We start from the raw sequence: 6,000 nt of genomic DNA on the forward strand, positions 1-6,000 counted from the left end.
CTCTGGATCTACTGTCAATTTCTTATGGGTCAATGATAACATAATCTGTCTGCCTCCACTCTTTGGACACCGGTGGTTGTGTTTGGTACTTGAAGCCAAAGGCCTGCATATCTGCATAATCTGTCTACCTTAATTGCTTGCAGAATCCGGCAAAGCTTGCGAGCCATTCTGCGACGGAATACAATATGGTTGTGAGTAAGGAAGAGTTTGATAACGTCAAAGCCAAGCTTGGCGTAGTGCCCATTCTTCTGGGCTTCAAGGCGGAGCGCTTCATACTTGAATTCGTCGAAGACTTGATTTGCCTCATAAGCGACTGTCTTCAGCTCCTGGAGCCAGGCTTATGCCCCTTCTCTGAGGGCTATTGCCTGCTCCTCGGCATCGGCAATGAAATCGAGGATGGCCGGAAGTTTGCGTTGGAGAACCTTGTGCTGCTTCTCCATTCCCTGCATCACCTTGTACTGGTTCAGGAGGAAGTTGGACGACTTCTTCATCATAGTTGACACCGGTGGCTGGATGGCCATGGTGGCCACCACCTCGGCCATTGGGACGATCAAAACACCCCCAACACACTCAGAATACGGGGAACACAGGTGCAGTGCAGATTGGAGAAGAATGGTGTGAGCGAGACGTTCTTGTTTGTGCCTTGTGAGGAAAATGGAAGACAACGTGGTGGGGGCAGAGCATCACTAATAATTTGGCATGTGTACAGGACAGAGAGATGCTGAGATCGATACAAAGGTGTAGTTCCACTGTAGTTAGGGATGTAGGATTAGGATCAGGTCTGATTATTGAGATTCTATGCATCATCTTTTTAATTTGACCCTACTAACAGAAAAGTTGAAATGCAATAATGCATGTGAGACGAAACTTCATGCAGCACACTGTTCCTACAGAGACAACCAAAAATGCATTATGCAAGACCCATGATGTAATTAATCTTTCAACCCCACCCACTGAGTCTACATCATTCGTGTTGATGTTTTGTTTATTTAGCTTATTAAGTGGCAAGTTCGCAAGGACTTAAATACAGGCTGGCTGGCTTCACAGAAATATCATACTATAACAACTAGATCTGTACAGTACTAGAAATGGCAATGCATGTTGGTGCACCAGACTACTACCTCGGTTTCTAAATATAAGACATTTTAGCAGTTCAACTAAAACCGTCAAAACGTCTGTCGAAATAGGCTTTCACCCTGCTTTATAGATAAAGCAAAGTTCCGTACAATAGTCAAGCAAATCCCATGCTACAAACCAACGGCTAGGGCCACAGCTCAGCAATGCCCAAAAAAACATAAAAGAAATATGAAAAAAGGCCACCTAGTGGCGGTGGCAAAGCGACACTACGATGCGGAAAGCCGATGCGCTGTTTCCAGAATTGCATCCATCATGTGTCCGAGGCAGAGTACGGTCACGCTGCCTCGAGAGCGGGTGCCAGTGCTGCATAAAAGTAAGGAATTTAAAGGAGTCTGATGCCTTTTCCGGGAAGACCCAATGCTAGAAGCTCCCACATCAGGTGGGGTCGGGGCAAGCCTTATCCCTGCACAGCAATGCAAAGAGGTTGCGTCGAACCCAAAACCTCTTGGCACAAGTGGGGAGTACTTCGCCAGTGCCAGGCATGTGCTTGTACCAGACTAGAACAAAAGAAAAAATTATTTCCATGAAATGCAAACAAGTATAGAATAATTACCAACTGATCTTGGCAGAGGTCATCTCCATTTCTGAAAATTATCATGGGCGCTCCCACATTTATCACCCATGGATCTCTCAGCCAGAAAGAATGTGTCCTTGCAGTGGTCCTCATTCTCTCCTCCATCACGCACGTAGACTGCATCGATGACGACGACGACGAGGATCCCGATCCACAGCCTGGAGCAGAAATCCCGATTGGACCAAGATCACCAGCGCCAATAAAAGAATTATATGGACTCTCCCCATGGACTTCCAGATGAATGAGGACTGGGGCGGTGTGCTCTTTCTCCATGAGTATGAATTGACAATGTCAGATAGCACAGTAGCACTGGATACAGGGCATCATTTTACTCCCTTAGAAGTTGCACGTGTTGAAGTCAAGTGCCGTTCTGCAAGTATTTTCAGTTTCTTCATGTTAGCTAGCTCTGAATAATACATTTGTACACTTGGTTCAGAAATTAGCGTTTTCAGACCGAGTCGTTGTAGTGCCAGAAACGTACCATGTTTACGTTGCGGCAAGATTAGCGTGTTTAGTGGTTGGCCACGACCTGTTTGCATGGGATGGTGCGTGATAGAAGGATCGTGGGCGATCTTATCGTGCAGTCTGTTGGGGATTGCTCCATCTCTCCCGTGTTCGTGTGTTTCTTCTGTTCGTCCTCGAGTTCCTCCTGGGTTTCAGATTGAAGCAACCATTGATCGTGTGTGTGTGTGTGTAGATCACGGCTTACATGGCTGACTATCGGTTTGCCGGTGCGAGGTATGCCGACATATGCTAGCTTATTGTTCAGAGCGGATAAGGGGTACAACATGGGCTAGCTACTTGGATGGATACAGCGAGTGTTTTGTCACATCAGACGGCATAACGGCTGGGGTTTTACTGTTCCCACGGCTGCGAGGACTTGTTCGAGAGCAATTACCGTGGTCTCACTCACTGATACACGTGAGGGGGATATTAATGCAGCTCTGGAAATAGAGATAGGCCAGGAAGTGGTATTGGACGCAGCAAAGGTCCTTGCGGAGTACTCCCTCTGTCCTTTGAAGAGTGTACTTCCAACTTTTTTGGAAAGTCAAATATTTTTATGTTTGACCATATTTATACAATAATACATCAACATTAATACCATCAAATTAGTACCATTAGATTCATAATAAAATGTATTTTCATTCTATACCTATTTGGTTTCACAAACATTGGTATATTTTCTCACAAGCTCGGTCAAACTTTAAGATAGTTTGACACTCCAACAAAGTTGAAAGTACACTCTTTAAAGGACAGAGGGAGTACTCGTGCATGCCGCGCACCGAGGCTAATAGGGAAAATGCAAGGAACGCCATGCATCACCTCACAATAATGGTCTGCGAGGGCCCAAGAATCAATCGTATCGGGGCCCAAGAAATATTTTTTTGGAAGAACCAGTAGAAGTTAATTAAACTTCCCTAGGAAAATGATTTTTTTTGTTGGGCGGAGAACTCGATCATAGGATGGGCCTGGCACTGAGGAGCATGGCAGCAATCGAGATTTGGTTGCTTTCTTCTGTGGGCTGGATTCATCCTTTTCCTCTGCTGGTGTTTCCATGGGAGACGTATGATGTAGGAAGGGGAGGCGATGGAAGAGAAGCTAAAGATTTACTACGGTTTTTTTTTTGTTTTCCTCCAATATTTCAAGCAGATTGATAGATACGGAATAGAGCATAAAATAAATTTGAAATGTCCCCATATAACACTCACTTTTGCACCCTAGCTAAGGCAAGTCTGGTGATCCAGTACATATATATATAGGCCTGACTTATATATACTGCAGTCTTTGTTAGGATCTTTTTACATCCAGGTAAGCACGTAAAAGGTGTCAACGGTTAAGCATGCATTCAGGAGACGTTCTCATTTGTTTATCATGTGAGTACGCAACAAAAATTGCGTGACATAGTAGAGCTACTTGGATATTTCAATATGGACTACATACGGATGTATATAGACATAGTTTACAGTGTAGATTCACTCATTTTGCTCCGTATGTAATCCATATTGGAATATCTAAAAATACTTATATTTAGAAACGGGGCAGTACAAGTGAGCACATGGTTTAATGGAAAAAGATATCATGAATAATTTGTAGTTTGGCGATGAGAACTGCTTGATGAAGAGTGGACCCAGTCCAGCATAATAATGCATGATCCACTCAGGTCTTACAATAGATAGGCAAATGCTAAATAGATGTACCAAGAAGTGTAAGATATTAACGTCAAAAAATAAATATGCGTGAGTTATTGGAAACGTCTAATACACAAATGCATGGCTCTTGGGACAGTCTTGTGCTCAACATGCAGGCCACTTCTTAAAAAGAGCTCAAATCCATCATCCATGACAGTGAATCAAGACTGATTGCTCGCCTTTCTCTTCCTCACCTTTACCAGCCAAACCTTTCTCTTCCAGCGTCAGCGACACCAAAAAACACTTTCCTTCTCTTGATCACATGGCAAGGTAACCAACCTCTTGCCAAAGCACTTGTACAACACTCCAGTTACATAATGTCCACAGGAAAGCAGCATGGTTAGAGAAATAATCAGGTTAGCAAGCAACTATAGCTAGACTACGGCTGACTAGAAACAGTGTCCACATTCATGCATGTAATCTGATCTACTCTAAAGAAGTGGATGATAAGCTACTAATAGAGCAGGAGGCATTTATAAGGTTAATTAATGGAAGAAACAAGGATACAACCTGACATTAACTAGCTGCTAGTACAGGCATCGCAGAGAGACACAGGGTTCTCAGGTGGCCGTCTCTGGATGCAGCTTCCCACATCCCAAGGCGACGGCAAGGGCGACTTTGTGGAGCATTACAAACAATGCTCTAGAAGCAGACCACTGACTGACTACATGAGGCTACAGACATAATAAACACTACAAGAAACTTCCTTGAGAAGAAGCCGTTTACCCCTGCTTAGTTTTTTTATGGAAACCTTTGATGGAAGCCTGAATTCCCCTGGTCTCAAGTAATGAAACTATAAATGTCAATGACACCGTCAGCAAGTTCTACTGCTGCATTACTCAGAGCGAAGCAAAGTCAGTTCTAAACAGCAATATTCAATTGCTAAAATGGCTCATGAAAGAGATCATCATCCAATTAAAATCTAAAACAGCCAGGCAAAACTCACCTCACCACGCCCAAAAAAGGCTTTCTTCTGCGGCAAAAGCAAAATTGAGCATCAGTAGCTGCGCTGCACATGTCCCACAGCCACAGGGCAGCATCAGAGCAAACAGATAACAAATTAATTAGCAAGTCCCTTGTATTACTTATTTAACCATCCACTTGCAAATTGACACCTGCCGCACAGCAAAACGTGCACTGTGACCCCCATGAAATTAACAGCAGCAGATACATCATATAGCTCACAAGTGTTTATGCTGACAAACGTGAGTCTCCTGCTTCAACTAAACTAGTCTGTACTCTGTAGTAGTGTAGTATGTCTTCTGAACATGGCCATTTCAACTTCTTGCATCAGGCCAACTAACTTTCCACACATGCAAAGAGATCAGATATATTTCAGACACTGATTACAAACTAATTAATAGCATGATTAATTTTGAAATTGGCACCATTATATTGATCTAGCCTGGTCATGGTTGCGCTAACAGATTCAGTAAACATGTGCTAGCAACATGTAACAGGATCTAAATTAAATAATTCCAGGGTTAAAGAAAAATGAATAATAACAAGTTCGTACTTAAGAATTAAACAATATTTATTCCATCCAAGCATGCTAGTGCAGATACATGTCCTAGCTTGCACACACGGTCACAGAGTCGAGATTAGCCTAATGTAAGAGCACACACATACATAAATCAGCATATGCAAAATAAATACCCACCTGCTGAGGCATTTCCAAGTTACACTAGCATTTAGCAGCATGGTTAATTAAGGAACTAATCAAATTAGAAAGCAAAGTAGCTACTACTTCTTGAAATGGCATCGACATGTAATTTAATCTACTTTACAAACATTAGTTGCTAATAACAGTATTATAGAAGCAGAGGACTCGCCGACTGACTGACTAGTGACTACAGGAGGCTGCAAAGAAACATAAGAACTACATTGCACCATCAACTGAAGCCGGAATTGTGAATGAGTGCAACAGATTGCAAACTACACGAAAAGAGCTCTTGGGATGTAAAAGATTTGTCCTCGGACCACCATGGCAATTGCTGCATAACAATGTCAGGATCTCGACAAAAGAGAAAAAAATGACCTCCTTGAGACACCACCAATGGGATCTCTCAAGATTGACATCCTTCAGCCACCAGCAATGGG

Source organism: Triticum aestivum, chromosome 1B, assembly GCF_018294505.1.
Source record: "Triticum aestivum cultivar Chinese Spring chromosome 1B, IWGSC CS RefSeq v2.1, whole genome shotgun sequence".
Classification (NCBI taxonomy): domain Eukaryota; kingdom Viridiplantae; phylum Streptophyta; class Magnoliopsida; order Poales; family Poaceae; genus Triticum; species Triticum aestivum.